The following is a 16,850-nucleotide window of genomic DNA, read 5'->3' on the forward strand; positions in this document are numbered from 1 at the left end:
TAACGAATCAACAATGCACAGCATTTAAATAAGGTGTCTTTAAACAGAAACACACGTAAAACACGGGCTGTATTGATTGGTTGACAAAAATTCTGTGACCAGAGGCTCATAGGAACCTAACCCTGCATTTCCCCTCGGAGCAATGGTTCAGTATTTGCTAATGCAGTGTTTGCGGTGACTTTATAAAATGTTAACTACTGGGAATGACAAGAATTGACTGTATGTGGCCGAACTGTTTTCCAGGGAAGTACAATCAATACCTACTGTTACAGGGAGGGTGTAAGGATGCCTGTTTTACTGCACATCTGCCAGCATTAGAAATCATCATTTAAAAAAGTCTTTTCTAATTTGACAGGTGAAAAGAGTATCTAATTCTAATTTGTGTTTTCTGATTCTTGGCGAGGTCAAAGGTGTCTCTTAGTTTGTTAATGTCCCTTCATTTGTTAATGTCCCTTAGTTGGTTAATGATTGTTCATCACATTTCAGGACACATTTCCTTGAGTCTTTTCTATGAGGAAGAAAGGATGGAAGTGCTGCCAGGTTCTCCTGATTGCAGGAAGCCAGGGCTGCCTGTGGCAAAACCACGGGATGTTCTGCAGGCAGGGAAACCATAGTTGAGTCCCTGGCATGCATGAGCACTGCGCCAGGCTTCCCTGGGGGGACACAGCCAGCTCGGTGCAATGTCAGTGCTTCTACTCATAGTGGTTAGAGCAGAGCTTGCGAGTCAGACTGCCTCGGGTGGTAAAGAAATATCACCAACCTCCTGATGGGTGATCTTGAGTCAGTTTCTTAATCTGTGCCTCAGTTCTCTCATCTGTAATAATGGAGACAATGATAATCCTACTTTGCCCCATAGAGTTAATGTGCAGATAAAATGAGTTACTGCAGGGAAGTCACTTAGAACAAAGTCCAGCCCATTGTAATGGCTCCATATGTGTTGGCCGTTGTTACTAAGTACCAAGAACCATGGAGAAGAGTACAGGATCCTTGTCCCGGAGAAACCTGTTGGGGAGACAACATGTGTACCCATGAAATAATCAGAGCTTTTTGCATGTTGGTGGGTGTGGTTTCGTAGGAAGAGCACTGGATGCGGAGGCAGGAATTCTAGTTCTGCTTTCCATTTGCTGATTTCCTGGCCTTAAATCACTTCACCCCTTGGAACCTCAGTGCTCTTACTTGTTAAAAATATAGACAAATGCCTAACTTTTCCAGTGCATCCTCACGTGTCCTGTTTAATCTTCACAGCAGTCCTGAGACATCAGCTTTAATGTTCCTGTTTTACTGAGGCGGAAGCTGCAGCCTAGAGGCTGAGGTGCCTCGTAGCGAATGAGAGGAAGAGCTTTCGACTCCTGCCCTGTGCTCTTCCTACCACATCACCATCGTCTCTGGTGTGAGGTTTCGTTTGGTTTGGAGGGCCGTCCAGCCCCTGCCGGCTACAGGTCAGTGGCCATTTAAAGGGAAGAGGTGTGGGTTAGGGACCGAATTTGCATGGCAGGCGCATCTTCATGGTTGGTTAAATCTACAAACTCATGTTGACGCTGCTCCTTGATGGCTAACCCCTTCAGAATGTCACCTCTCCCTTAGTTTCCCCAGAGTAAGTGACGTTCAGCTGCTATCTCTGCACTGGCTTTTTTTCTGGCTGGAGGCTCTTTTGCCTGCCTTTGTGAACAGAATCAGTGCATGCTTTCCTCTTCCTCCTCTTTGCTCCTTTCTGGCGTCTTTCCTGAAGCCTCAGTAAAGGAGTCTTCCCCAGGAGTTGCTTTGAACAATTAGGCAAGTCCCATCTTCTATCTGCAGCCACCTGGGCGACCCAATTGCTGAATGTGCTGCCTCTACCAGATGCTCTTTCCTTGGAGAATTAAGTTCCCTCCTTAACCTCCCCCTCTGATCCTGTGCCAATCAAGCTCCCAGTGTCTAAAACGTTCTCATGACATAACCCGAACCCTTGGGCAAGGTTGTACATCACTTTGCTGTTTGACACTCGCAGACCGAATGCCCTGGTTACCTTTCTGGCTCAGTAATACGTGATAAGCGTGGTATTAAGGTGTAGACTTTCTGCTTTCCCTCCAAGACATGGCTGTTGGGTTGTCCCAAGGCTCCCTGTCCTAAGTGCGTAGCATCTGAAATGAACTTTATTTGCTCATGTCGTTACCTGCCGAATGGCAGCTCTATGACAGTGGCCTCCTTGGCTCTGTAGCTGTCACCTTAGCTCCTCCCAGGGACTTGGCTTATCAGGGGAGGCAAGATTATGTGCGGTATCAACAGTCATTCTTTTGCTCTATTTTTCTCACTGTCTAGTTGATGCTCTTGCCCCATGGCTGGTGTCAGTTTTCTCTGCCTACCAATTTCTGGGCAAATTTAGTGCAAAACTTGAGTCTGTGTGAGCGTGGGTGGGGTGAGTGACCTGAACTCTTCTAAAAAGAAGGCCACTTTGAAACCCTCAGCTACATTACATCCACCATCAGGGCCTTGGTGGAATGTCTGAGCAGCTGCCGGTTCCTGAGCCAGCCCACAGGGGTCCTCCTCTACTATCAGTGGAAAAGCCTTCTCTAGCCTTTTTCACTTCGTTCCTCTTCGTGACCATTTTGAACGTGCTGTGCTCTTTGACGGGAATCCCTCCTTCTGATCATATATGTAGCAAATACGTGCCATTCATTGTTCTAGGTGCTGGGGATATAGCAGTGAACAAGCCGTGTGTACGCGCGTGCATGTGTGTGCATGCTTGTATAGAAATAAACACATCTGCTAGTAAATCAGAATCAGAATGCAGTAAATGTCATGCAGCTGGAAACTTTTGCTTGTCTTTCAAATTCCAGACCAGGGGCCACCTCATCCACAAAGACTTCCCTGGACCACACGGCTGCTTCAATCCTTTGTCCTTGTCCTGTTCTATTGATAAGTATTGACATTGGCTCTTGACATGCTACTTTGTAATATACCGTGTTTCCCCGAAAATAAACTGGTGTTTCCCCAACAGTCAGCTCTAATGCGTCTTTTGGAGCAAAAATTAATATAAGAACCGGTATTATATTATATTATATTATATTATATTATATTATATTATATTATATTAAGACCCGGTCTTATAGTAAAATAAGGCCTGGTCTTATATTAATTTTTGCTCCAAAAGATGCATTAGAGCTGATTGTCTGGCTGGCTCTTATTTTCGGGGAAACATGATATTTTTCTACAGGCTTGTTTCTCACCTGTGAGCTTCTTCAGATCAAAGACTAAGTCTGATCTTCATTTTTCCAGCATTAGGGAGAGGGTCTGGAACAGTAGGAGTTTAATAAATGTTTGGTGAATGAACGAGTGAGTGAATGAATGAAGCAGTATGTGGTTGCTCCCTTTATAGCCAAATCTGAATGTCATCTATCAAATTAATTCTGACTTGCAAACATACTGGAAAAGCACAGTATGATGAATGTCATTTGCTCAGCCAAACCCCATTACAAAAGGCCACGCAACCCCAAATGTAACAGACTCCAAACCCAGAGAAGGGCAAGCAACCCTTCTGCTTAGAACCCAAACTGAACCCAAGTATCTGCCATCTATTAGAATTTCCAACTGAAATAAAGTTGTCTTCTCCCCCTACCCCAAACCAAGCCGAATTTCACTTGGTAAACTAGTTACAATGGGAATCAACCCTGTATTTCATTCTAGAACAAAATAAGGAGTTTGAAAATATTTTCAACCCTGTTTAAGCCAAAACTTCATTTTCTCCTGTCCTGCTGAGAGTCTGGTTACCTTACAGGTTAAATGATGCCTCATGGACATACTGCTATAGCTGCAGAGGTGGGTGGGACTGTGTCCGCATTGTCAGAGGGTAACTGACAGCAACTGCCCTCGCCCCTGACACTAGGTGTGGTGTCACCAGGTGACGGCGCCTTGTCATCTCCAACTCCCACGTCCACAGGGAGCTTTGTGGCCTCCAGGACACATTCAAAGCCACCGTCTCATTCTGTCCCAGCAATGACCCTTTGAGCTGGGCCAGCCCAGGATAGTATCCCTATTTTAAAGGTAAGAAATGGAGGCCAAAAGAAGATCAATGATCTGCCCAAGTTTACTCATCCAGTTGTCCACGTGGTAGAGACGGGATTCAAACTTAAGTTTTTTCGGTATTCCAAGTCAATTTCTCTTGTATCTGTGACTCAACTGTGTCCTCTGAACGATGGCCAGCTGGGCTCCTCGAGTAGCCAGCCTGCTGCTCCCTGGCATTGGCAGAATGTGGTTCCCCAACTCCATCTTCACCAAATGAATCTGTACTCCAAGTTAGAGAAAACTGTTCGATGGGGGCCGTTTTGTCCTATGTCATCAATTCCTCATGTTTCCTCCCTTCCACTGCCAATGCAAGAAAACCCTGGGTTGTATAAAAGCCTGGTACAGGGGCTTTTGGGAGTGGTGGGAGACACTCTACTCTGCAAAGAGCTGCAGCAGCAAAAGCGTGACTAACGCCCATTATCCTGAGAATTCCTCTCTGGCAGGGGCCCAGGCAGTGATGCCAGCACCCACCCTCGCCCACCCCTGCACCTGCAGTTGCTGCTGGCATTCCCTGAAGGGCCCTGGGGACAAAGGAGAATTGTCCATTACTCTGGCAGGAGGTTGGACACCCCTCCAGTGGGTTGTCTTTGGAGAAAGCAGACTGCAAAGGCTGGGGTGGCGCCGCCCCCTGAGTGGGTGCTGCACCCACAGGGGAGGAGGTAGGTGAGTCATCAAAGCCCCAGGCTGGTGGCAGCTGAATTCCCTGGAAGCCCTCACAGTGCACATGACTGAGTGGCACTCCTGTGGGCAGGAGAGGAGAGCCAGAGAGGGGGAAGGCTGTCTGGCCCCCAGCTCCTCCCTGGGAAACCTGCAGGTCCTTGGAAGTGACAGAAAGTCACAGTGTCATGGGTCTGGAAAGGCCTTTCGGGTGTCCCCTCCCAGTGTCCCTGAGTGTCCCCCAGTGGTCTCAGAGGTGATCTCGGGAGTCACATTGAGAAATATTGAGTTTTAAACTTAATAGTTATGCATTTTAATGTGTCTCTTCTATTTATGGCAAGTCACATACAACTTTTCAATTGATGGCCATGATAAAAAGTTTTTAAAAAGTTGACCTAAATAAGTGATTGAAGATATTTGTTGAACGAATTAGTGCATCTTGAAGCCTTTACCTCTCTGCGGCTTCTAGGTGTGCCACCTTCTGGGTGTGCCACCCTCACAGGAGCAGTGGTCCTGGCCTAGCTCGCTGGTGACAGCAAGGCCTGGCACTTGTACTTCATTAGGTTCACTGGCTCCCTAGGAGAGAGGAGGCCTAGTTTGGCAAGAGGCAGCCCCAGACCCAGGAACTTCTGCCCAAACCAAGGTGTCCCAGTCTGGGAAGTAGATTCCAGCGGGGCAGGGGCAGTCGAGGGAGCACCCTCTGGTAGACCCATAGGCCAGAGCCGGTGAGGGTGGGGGGCTGGGAAAGGTCAGGGTTGAGAAAGCTGTGATCAGGATCAGAAAGGTGGGGCTCTGAGAGTGGGTATGGGGATTGGGGGTGGCCAGGAGGGGAAGCAGCTGTGAAGAGCCAACTAGAAGGGAACCTGGGTAGCTGGCATATCTGGAATGATAATGGGATGCCCCTCACGTGGTTCCTTGTAAGTTTGGTACCTTAGAGCTTCCCCGCTGGCTCTGGCTGGGCCTGAAGGGTCCATTTCCTGGCAAGAACAATGACAACAACAATGTGGAAATATGTAAAGTACCTTCATATCTAGTATTATAACAACCACGTGTAGTACATTCACTCAATCAGTCTGCAAACACTTACCAAGAACCAGGAATTGTAGTTGTTGGCTTAGTTATGTACAGAAAATCTCTACGTTTATAGGGGTTACACTCCTTCAAATAAATCAATTATTTACTAAAATGCATCAGTCAATTATCATCAATACTAAGAACAGTTCTTGTCACATAGTAGATGCTCAATATTTTTGAATCGCTGTATTACTATATCGGTTAATCAGTTTCACCACTTAATAAACAAGGAAAAAATCCAGAAAAATAAGATTTGGAAGTCTGGCCCCCGATGGTTCACTCTTGAGGCTCTGGTTTAAAGCAAATTTCTAAGACTCGGGGGTTTTGCAGACTGAGAAATTTCTAAACTGAAAATGCCAAAAACCATTAGAGGAAAGCGGTCAAAAGTTGCCAGATTTTCATTTTTCCAAGTAAGGAGGTGGAGAAAGATGTCACCAATGATCATTATTTCACAAAAGGGCATTTTTGACCCTCCCACTGGGTGAAGGGTGATGCCAGAATTTTTAAAAAGTTGGGGTACATTTTGACTCTGTGGGGAAGCAACTACATGATTGTATTTCTCCTTTTGCTGAGGACTGACTGGGGGAATCTTCAGTGATCAACCCTGAAGGGACAGGCAGGGCCCCAGATGGGCGTTTGGGAGTCTCTGGCTTGGAAGAACCAGGGTTTTAAGTTCTTGCCTCTCTTGATCTCTCTAGTTCCTCTCCCCACTTCTCCCTTTCTCACCTCTTTCATACAGATACACAGAGACACATTTCAAAGTGCTGAAGAGAAGCGTGCCATGTATCAGAATTGGATCTCAGATGGACCAGCAAGGCGATTTCTCCTATCCCAAGTACCAAATCCCTACTTCTGAAAAGAAAAGGAGGAGGCGGTGGGGTGGGGGATGCAGCATCTTTCCCACCTCCCCACTGACCCTCTTTATTATACTCTTAGTATTTGGTTATGATTCCTATTCATCACATGTAATAACCCTCCCAGTTATTAAATTATACAGACACGCATTCTCTCTGCCAAACAGAATAATTATTTACGAAAAGAAATTAACATATAGAAAAGCCTCAGTTCTATGAAGGCTGAAACTTAGTATAATGAGTTTATCAGTCTTAAAAGAAGCGCAGACAGGCTTTTTTTTGGTGTGGGGGGGGAGTGAAATAAATATACTGAGTACAGTGGAGCTCATCCGTGTTGGCATTGTGCCATTTGTTATTTCTTTAATAAACACAGCTCGAGTTGTTTATCTGTTTTCAGTGTCATTTATCAAGGCTCCCCTTCGCAATTAACAGCCATGGTAGGGGTGGGGGTGGAGGTGGAAAGAACATGTTCTTACCAGCCTCCTCCTCCAGGTCCCCAAAGTTGCCCATTTGGGGCCTTTATGATTTGACAGGCCTGCCAATCAGCAGGCCTGGTGTTGACAATACACTTGTCACTCAGAAAGGCATCTCCAGGACATCAGCCTTAGCAGGGAGGGGAGCCAGTCAAGGGGAAACAATTATACAAATTTAAACTCTCTGGAGCCGTTGCCACAACCTGGCAAAAGGATAAAGGTCTGCCTTCCATCCCTTTCTCTAGGGGCAACAGGCCCTCTTGCCACATGTCTTCCGGAGGAATCCCCAAGTTGTTTAAGCATCTTTGAAATGGTCTCATGGACACATGTTTGGGAGACAGGATTTATCGGTAATGATGCCTGAGAACTCTTTATTTTTCATGGTACCCACTAAGCCACTCAATCTCCCACATTCATTTTAGCTGGTGATTTAGGGACTGTGTCAAACGTTCACCAAAGGACATTTGGATCATTCATTCGCTCAACAAGCTTGTATATACATTGCAGTACCGGGAGCTCGCGGAGCTTACAGTTTACCTTGTTCATTCATTAAAAATACATGTATTGAACATCTACCGTGTGTCAGGCACTGGAATAGGGAGGTGAACAAAGCAGATGAGGTTCGTGCTGTCGTGGACCTGGCCTTCGAGATGGGTGGGGGAAGGGATGTGGCAGCCATGCCCACCGTTGCAGCCTGTGTAATTCCCACTTCCTGAGTGTGGGCTGGACCTAGTGACTCCCTTCTGAGACACAGAATACAGCCAAAGTGGTGGGATGTCACTTATGATTTGGTTACAAAAGAGTGTGATTTCCGTCTTGCTGGCTCTCTCCCTTGCCCTCTTGCTCAGTCTGATGAAGCGAGCCACCAGTCTGCGAGAAGCGCGATGGAGAGACCTACATGGCAGAACTGAAGGCGACTCTGACTACCAGTTACCAAGAAACTGAGGTCTCGGTCTCAGCTGCGAGGCACTGAATCCTGCCAGCAACGCCTGAGTGAGCCAGGAAGCCGATCCTCCCAGCTGCGCCTGGAGGGGCTGCAGCCTGTGAGACGCAGAGCAAGAGGACCCAGCTCGCTGCCCCTGGCTTCCTGACCCGCGGAGACCGTGAGATAATACATGTTTTTAAGCTACTAAGTCTTGGGACAACTTGTGAATGACAATAATATGGGGAGGCACTTATAATAAACTAACAAGTGAAGAAGGAAAATACCAGCTGGGCATCAGGCAGTGTTGAGCACTAATGAGGGGTGGCATGTGCAGAGAGGCAGGGTGGCTGGTGAGAACTGGTGGCACGGAGCCTAAAGGTCCTTTGGTCCATGCCTTAGGTGAAGCTTCAGTGTACTCATGTGTATGTCCGCCCCTTCCATGGGGCATCCAGCCTTTGGGTCAAACACCCGCACTGATGGGAAATTCACATCTTCCCAGTTACTCTTTCCCATCTTTGAGTGTGAGAAATATGTGCTGCCGGGCTGAAATCTGCACGCCTGTGGTTCACGTCTCTTGTCCTGGTTCTTCCCTTTGAGGCCACATGCCTGCTCTGGACTTCTGAGCTCCTGCCTCGTCGACAGTCGTCCAGCTCTTCCCTCTGATTTCCAGAGCTGGCTTCCCTGTCCTTTCCAGACTCCCCACTTCACCCGTTGTGATACTGATTTTTTGCCTTTACGATTTGACTTCTTTTCAAACTCCTCTTCCTCTACCCTTTGGGTCTCTCTCCATCGTCTCTTCTTGCTCCTGTGGCCCTGGTGTCCCCGTAGCCTCAGTTAGAGATTCTGCAACCCTGGGGTCACTTGGTTTCCCCCGAGAGCACCATACCAGACCCCTCACTCACATGGCAAGGCCTCCTGTGCACCTCCCGGCCAAACAAACCCAGCTCCTGGGCACTCCACCCCTTCCCCAGTGACTCCTTCCCCACTCCCCCTTCCACCAGCCTCAATTAGCACGTCTGCAGGCGACTCCCTGGAGGATGGCTCCTGTCTAGCCAGCTACCCGCTCGACATTTTCCTCTGACGATTCTTCCCGTCTCACGAGCTCAGCATGGCTTCCTGCCTGTCCTACAGCAGCTGTCCACTGAGCAGTCGCACCGGGACCACGCCCTTCCCATCAGCATCCCCTCTCCTCCGCTGCCCGATGGGCCACAGCCTCCTTTGCCTTTCCGTGTCCCAGGCTCTACACTGAGGGACATCCTGGACTTGCTTTCTCCTCCGCCTTCCATGCCAAATCTATCATCTAGTCTGCCATTTTTTTCTTCCCAGGATTTCTTTTATCTGCCCCTTCCTTCTGCAAATATTTATTGGTCACCTACCATGTTGACTTTCTAGTTGACCCATTTGTTCCAGCTTAGTTGAACTGAGGGGGGCAGTTTTCAGTAAACAGCTTGACGATTGCTTTGATAATTGGTAGCAGTAAATGAAAAGGATTGTCTGGACACACTTTCATCCACCCCAGGAAACATGGTCCTGAGAGATTCTGGGCCAGAGCCTTATCACTACGTCTGACTGACCAACAGACCACGGAGTGTTATCTCAGGAAAGGCCAGGACTGGGGAAGCCACCCCCAGCCGCTGCCTCTACATTCTTCAGATACTATGAGTCCCTTCATCCCATCCCATCTTCTTCCCATTCCCTGCGGCTGATCCACTGCAAGGACTGCATTGTCCCAGGTAACCTGGCCATTGGGAATGGGAATATCCTGGCTTCTGAGTAGGGAGCTGAGACAAGCAGACATGGAGAGGTCTGTATCCAGATAGCTGCCTGTGGGACCTCAGGGAAGGACTCTAGGGCAGGAGGAGGGAGGGGTCAGTGGAGAATGACGTGGTGCAACTGCAGGCTGCAGGGTGGATGTGTGCACGCCACACAGGCCACGTAAGGTAACACGGTATCGGGAGCTCATCTAGAATAGGCAGAGTTTAGGGATCCTAGCGCTTTCACCCCTAGCTTGTTGGTGTCCGTGGGCTAATGATTTAATTTCTCTGAGTGGCGCGTATTTTCTCATCTTAAATGGTTGGTACCAGTGACCAACCGCCCAGGATTGTCGGAGGTTTACATGAGGTAATGGGAGGACATGCCACGCATGCGAGGTCAATAAATGGTGGGTAATTTTATCATTGTGGTTAGGATGGTGTTGAGGTGGGGGTCAGATAGAAAGACCCAGAAAATGGGAAGGAGACAGAATGCTCAGAGAGTGTTTCCATTCAAGCTGGGGAAACCCTGCTCTTTCTACAAATGCAAAGAACAGGCACAGGGATGAAAGTGGGACAAAGCTCAGGTCAGAAGTGAGTGGGGGGAGGTCAGAGATGTGGGGAGGCCCTCAGTAGTTGCCAGGAATTTTTCTGATTTCTCAGCAGCTGCCTTGACTGGCTGTCTACCGGGAGGTTGGACAGAGTGGACAGGAAGTGGGACATCTAAATTGGGGTGTCTAAATTGCTCTTCCCCTGGCGTGGGCAGGATTGTTTCTAGGGCAAAGAAGAAGCTCCAGGTGACTGTCGAGTAGCCCCTGGACCAGGGACTGGAGGGCTGTGGGGGCAGGGAGCCAGGCAGGCCCATGCAGGCCTGGCCTGCGGAAGGGGTGCCTCCAGAGATCGCCCTGTGGGCCCACCTGGAAGCCCTGACTCTCCTTCTGTCCAGACTGTTCAAGGCTGTGCTTATCTCATCTCTTTCAGGATGCTTGTCCAACGGCTCTAACCCTGTGGATGACCCCTATGCTTACAGCAACTTCCCTCTGTTCCCACAGTACTGGGCTAGCTGTAGTATTTGTTCCTCAAAGCATCTATGTGAGATAGATGTTATTCCCATTTTACAGAGAGGAAAAGCGAGGCTCAGCCACAGTAAGTAACTCTACTAGCATCCCTCCTCTGGGAAATTGCAGGGCTGGAGTTTAAAAACAGGGCAGCTTGGCCATAAAAACCCAACATGTTGCAGTCACTATAACTGAGAAACAAATTTCTCCAAAATGTAGTGGCATAAAACAGTCATATATGGGGCTTATGTATACATTCAGAGAGGCCACCACAAGGAGATCTTGTTTCTGCTCCACGGTGTCTGGAGCCTCAGTTGAAAGGCTCAAACCCTGAAGGCAGCACTAATCAGAGGGAAGGCGTTTTTACTCGCATGTCTGCTGACTGAGGCTGGCTCGAGGCTGGGACTCAGTTCCTTTCCACATGGGCCTCACCGTGAACCCTCTCTGCGTGGACCAGCTGGGGCTTCCTCACAACATGGTGATACTGCCTCCCCCAGCCCACGAGTGAGGGTCCAGAAAAGAGAGCGAGAAGCAGGCAGAAGTCACCTGGGCTGTTATGACCCAGCCTTGGCAGATGGGCAGTGTCAGTTTGCTGCATCCTACTGTCACCATCATCGTAAAGGCCCCTCCTTCCCTGAGGGAGGGGAAATAGGCTTCACTTTTTGATGAAGGATTAGCAGGGTTTCAAAAGGAAATTATGAGCAAAACGAACTATTACCACGTCTAGCTGCTTTTGGAAAATACAGTCTGTCGCATGAAGGAAACTGAAACAACATCCAAGAGACGGTGAGTCCACAAGGGCCAGTCTTATCTTAATCTTTGTAACACTCACAGACTCAGGCCATGGAGACACACGTAGCGTTTGTTGGATGAAATGAATAAATACAGAATATCCACGTCAAGCAGTTGTGGGGGTTTTGTTATCATTCTTCCACCTTTCCTATTTACCGCTGCAGCTGAAATGTTCCATTTCATGGTTGTTTTGCTTCCGGGTTTATTTCTTCGATTTGGAGAGTCAACAGGATGGTATTTCATTATAACACCTATTTCATGTCTTACAAGAGTGGCTGGAGAAAAACTCTTAAAAGCCCCACAGGCACGTATGTCTTCAAACTTCCATCAGAACCTTCTTAGGACTCTTAGGACGACACCACCTTTTGCTTTGCTCAGCCGTGCTCAGCCCCGGGTGTTTTTAACTGTGCATGGAGGTAATGTGACCCTGAAACCATAGTCCTGAAGCTTGTCATGGGATTAGGGCTTGAATCATAAAGGAATATTATGGGTAAGACCTGAGTAGTGAGCTTTGCCCATTGTCTGCTTTCTGCTTGCCTTGCTTTCCTTTCCTTTCCTTCCTTTTCTTTTTGTGCAATTCAGGTTTTATTTATAGCTTAGTACTCCCCAAACCGATCCCAAATTCTGTGAAAAATCACAACTTGTTTCTATCTTACAGGACAGTGAGCTGCTAGTGAGAGCTGCTGTGGCGGGAACTCTGACCTGGCAGCCTACCTAGCTCAGTGGTAAGGGGCTGGCACTGAGTATTAAGAGACCTGGGTTAGCCTGCACTTCACTTCTCAGCCTCACTTCACTTTCCTTATCTGTAAAATGGGGAGAGAACACCACCTTCTTCCCCACCAAGGGCTGTTGTAAAGGTTGAAGGAGAGCCTGGAGAGGAGAGGGTTTTGCAAACTATAAACAGTTGCATAAAAGTCTAAGGTTACTCTTTAGAGTCAGAACTTCTACCTGCACACTGCAGTGGAAGATAGCAATAATTCATGCAATAGTGGCTATAAGTCATTGACGTCAGATCTGCCTTTCCCTCCCAGGAGGGAATGGGTGGTTTCTTCTTGTGTGTGTAGGGAGGTATGGGGGCAGGAAAAGGGATGGCTGGTTCCTGAGCAGAACGTAGGGCACTGCCTGAGGAGGATTTGAGGGGAGAAGGGTGCTGCAGCCCTCCAGCAGCACTGGGTTTGTGTGCGCAGGTAGCCCCTGAGGGCTGGGGAGAGGGAGCAGGCAGGCTAGCAGCCCCATCCTGCCTTAGAGCCCACAGGGAGCTGACAGCCTCCCCAGAGGAGGAGCAAAGGGACAGCAAAGGGCAGGCAAACAGTCCCCTGTTCGTCCTCCCCAAAGAAGACAAAAGCAAGCAGATAGGGCTCAGCAAACGACCCCCACACTCCATCACTGGTGACCCCAGTTAACATCAGCGGGATTCTTTCTTTCATAGGAGCTATTGCCTATTAACCGGGGAGGCACAGCACTGGTGACTTCTGCAGAAATTAGCAGGGAACCAGGCTGACAACTGGGACCCAGAATGCTACATCTTCTGTGTTTACAGAGCCTCTGGGCTGGCTTTAAATCATTCAAGGGTCACATCCAGAGAGCTATGAAGTTGAGAGGAGTTAGGGAATCTATGGTTCTCTTTATAGGAAGTAAAATAAAATCTCAACAGTTTTAAATCACAAAGAGTATGCTCATTATGAAGAAAATTTTAAATATAGATGGTCAAAAGAAAACACATATTGAAAAATAAAACCCACCTTAACCATACTTCCAGAAAATTTTCTCTGTACATATGTATAAACACAGGTAGAAAATATTCAGAACAAAATAAATATGGTTTACACTTTACAAACTGGTAACTGGCTTCCTACACCCCCCACGTCCATGCTCTCATCAATGAACTACCGTTTGACATCCACTCCGCAGAGTAATTATTCATTTTATGGGTGTACCATTATTTATTTTACCAATTCTTGTTTTAGGACATTTCGATAGTTTTCTTTTTTCTATTAGAATCAACGGCATGATGACCACACCTTCACCTAAATGTCTTCGTACATCTCCTATTATTTCTTTAGTATGTGCTCCTGGAAAATATAATACATTTAGTTAAAGCAGCTATTTAAAAACAGCTTTGAAAAAGCTGAAAAAACTGTCTCCCAAAAGCGTATAATTTATATAATTTATATAACAGCAGCAGTACTTGGGGGAATGTTAATAAGTCGCCATCAAGACTTTGTGTTTTCAAGGTGACAAATTCTGCAAAGGTTTTATGGACATCGTCTCAAGCTCTCTGCTGATCTCATGAGAGAGTATGAATATCCTCATTTTACAGATGAGAAAACTGAAGACCAAAGAGACGGCATCACCTGCTTGAGGTTACGCAGCAGGAAGTGGCAGAGCTGGGATTCAAGCCCAGCTCTGTCTGACTCCAAAGCCCCTGCTCATATTCGTGTGCTACCCGGCTTCCCACTTGCACAGCCATGGAAACCGCTGCCTAAAGAAGCATCTGATTTTCTTTTTTTCCTTCTGACTACCAAGCTAAACGTTCCTGCGCCCTTTGGCTGCTGTTTCCATGAGCTGAACAGGCTCTGGATGGCTAAGAACAGTTTTTGATTAATTAGATTTTTGTTGCCAATGGATTAATTTGGTCCCATCCCACCCCCACCCCTCCCTCTTTGCTCTAAAAGCACACAAGAAAATGATTTTAGCAGCGGGGATAATTACAGAAAATGTGGTGTTAATTCAAACAGAATGCAAATATTTTAGATTTTGTATTGTTCTCCAGGACCACCAACGTGGAAAGAAAAGAGTGAAGTGAGCCTCAGCAGACATCGGGAGAGAGCATGACACCAAGCTGGGAACCTCACAGTCACTTTCCCCTCCCACAATCTCAAAGAGGAACAATCTCGAGATTTGAACCTGGATTTTAGCGAGAGGGATGGCGACCATTGGAGTCACTGGGTAGACTCACGCAGATAAGAAAGCCCAGCAAAATGGCAGGTGAAGTCAAGGCCTTCCTTTCTCTGGCACTTGCCTTGCCTGGTTGTCATGGTTTCTCTCCGATGCACACACATGTACAGCCACATCGCATGTTCACACCTGTGGGCTTGGAGGGCTGCAGCAGTGGCTTGTTGAAAGGGAGGAAACAGAGTGGCTGTGCAGGGGGCAAATCTCGCACGAGGGGTCCAGGTTGGAATGGAGAGGATGGAGGACTCCATTGGTACTTCCCCTTGCCTGGATTTGTCTTACATTTTCTAGATTTATTCCTTCATTTTGCTTGAATACCTCCTAGTAGCTTCCTAGGAAAGGATTCATGGAGATCAATGGTTTCCATTTTTGCAAGTCTCTGTATTCCATTATTCTGCTCTCGTCATGATTGATAGTTTGATTATAGGATTCTAGGCTGAGAACTAGAATCCTGAAGGCGTTTTTGCTACCACATTGCTACTCAAAGTGTGGTCCATGGACCAGTGTCAACATGGAAACTATTTGTCATTTATCTGTGAGGAAACTGAGAGTAAGCATTTCCAAACCTTTATACCAAGTTGACTATGTCATTTTATGTCTATTGAAGCTGATAATAAAATTGGGGGGAAGCATTTACTTTGTATGGCTTTTTTGAATTTTATTTTTCCTAGTAATTCTTTTGTACTCTATTTGATAGAAGTAGCAGTCCATAATAGATTGAAAACCAAGTAAAGTTCTTCCCCACATACTTTGAGAAGCACTGTTCTAGAATACTGGGTTCTTAAGAAGTCCTTTCTCAGTCTGATCTTGGTATTTTGTAAGTAGCCTGAAACTTTCTCCCTGAAGCTTGTAGGGTTTTCTCTTTATCTCTATGGTTTGGAATTTCACTAGAAGTCTCAGGGAGGGTCTCTTGTCGTTCAATGTGCTGGGTCCACAATGGGTCCTTCAACGTAGAGACTAATTGATTCATTCATACGAATTTCTTCCTTCTCTTTTTTCTCTGTTGTCTTTTTCTGGAATTCTTGTTAGGTGGATATTGGGCCTCCTGCTTCATAGGTTGAATCTTTTATTTTGTCCCTATATTTTCAGTCCCTTTTTCTTTTTCTTTTTACTTCTTGTAAAACTTTTCAACTATCTTACAACTGTGTCATGTATTTATGTAGCTTATCATTTATCATTTGTATATACTATAATTTTTAATTTCAAAAACTCTGATTATTTCTTTTTCATAATAGTCATTTTTTGGTATGCAATTATCAGTTTTTTTGAGGAAACTAACTAGATGTACTTTTTTTTTTTTGCTAAATATTTGCTTCCTGCATTATGTTGTTATTGAACAGAAAGTTTGTTAAACACCAAACACTGAGAATTGCAGTGGAGAAATATTGGCTATTTTATGATGAATGATGCCATCCAGGAGAATGGGAAACTAATGCTCAAAAGCCTGAACTCCACGATGGCGTGTAGGTTACAGATTATATAGGGCGAAATCACAGGACACTGTGGGTTAGGGATTTGGGGTCCAGCTGGGAGCTGATTGGTGGAGGGTGAGGTAAGGGTAATAAATTATGCCTTCATCTTGAGGACAGTTCGGTCTGTTCTGGTGTCTCTCTGTGCGGTTTCATGGGAACAAGCCAGGGGTCATTCCATCTTAGGGCTCCGGAGCTGAAACATAACTCAGGTCAAGATGTTATCTTTATCCTACCAGAGGTCAGGACTGTGTGACCATTAGTCAGGTCACAGCTGCTGTCTTCTGCTGCCTCGGGGTTGCTGATTATCTGGGGGAATGGCTAGGTCTCTGAGATATATATATATACACACACACACACACACACACACGTACATATATGTATATATACATATATGTATATATGTATATATGTATATATATATATATATGGAGAGAGAGGGGGGAGAGAGAGAGATGATTTCTAGAGCTAGGGATTAAAGCTAAATTGAGAGAGAGAGAGAGAGAGAGAGAGAGAGAGAGAGAGAGAGGATTTCTAGAGCTAGGGATTAAAGCTAAATTTAATCAAAGTCATAAGGACCGTCAGTTGCAATATCTGTTTCCGTTAAGTTTCCTTTTTCCTGCTGATTGAGTCTAGTCTCTCTTTACATTGATGATTCTTCTCACATATCTTGGTTATTCATTCCTATCTAATAATAAGACATTAAAAAGCTGATGGATAGCTCTGTGTCTGCGTATGAATATGGGGGGTTGTCAAGTGGAAGACTTCACTCTTAGGTGACTGGATGGGAGGCTGGCACTG

General features: G+C 46.5%; 1 long non-coding RNA gene across 4 annotated transcripts in view; it reads left to right on the forward strand.

Annotated features, from left to right (window-relative positions):
* Positions 1-16,374, forward strand: part of LOC141572247 (uncharacterized) — a 32,798-nt gene extending 16,424 nt beyond the window's left edge. Inside the window, exons 3-6 of one of the 4 annotated variants that reach the window (XR_016018774.1) lie at positions 1,246-1,439; positions 7,948-10,921; positions 11,790-12,350; positions 14,399-16,374. This is a non-coding gene — a long non-coding RNA (uncharacterized LOC141572247). Of the gene's footprint in view, positions 1-1,245; positions 1,440-7,947; positions 10,922-11,789 lie in introns of all 4 variants that reach the window. The other 3 variants (XR_012497551.2, XR_016018775.1, XR_016018773.1) reach the window with 3 other exon arrangements.
* Positions 16,375-16,850: the final 476 nt, after the last annotated feature.

Source organism: Rhinolophus sinicus, chromosome 14 (genome assembly GCF_057876585.1).
Source record: "Rhinolophus sinicus isolate RSI-liver-muscle chromosome 14, RSI-T2T, whole genome shotgun sequence".
NCBI lineage: Eukaryota > Metazoa > Chordata > Mammalia > Chiroptera > Rhinolophidae > Rhinolophus > Rhinolophus sinicus.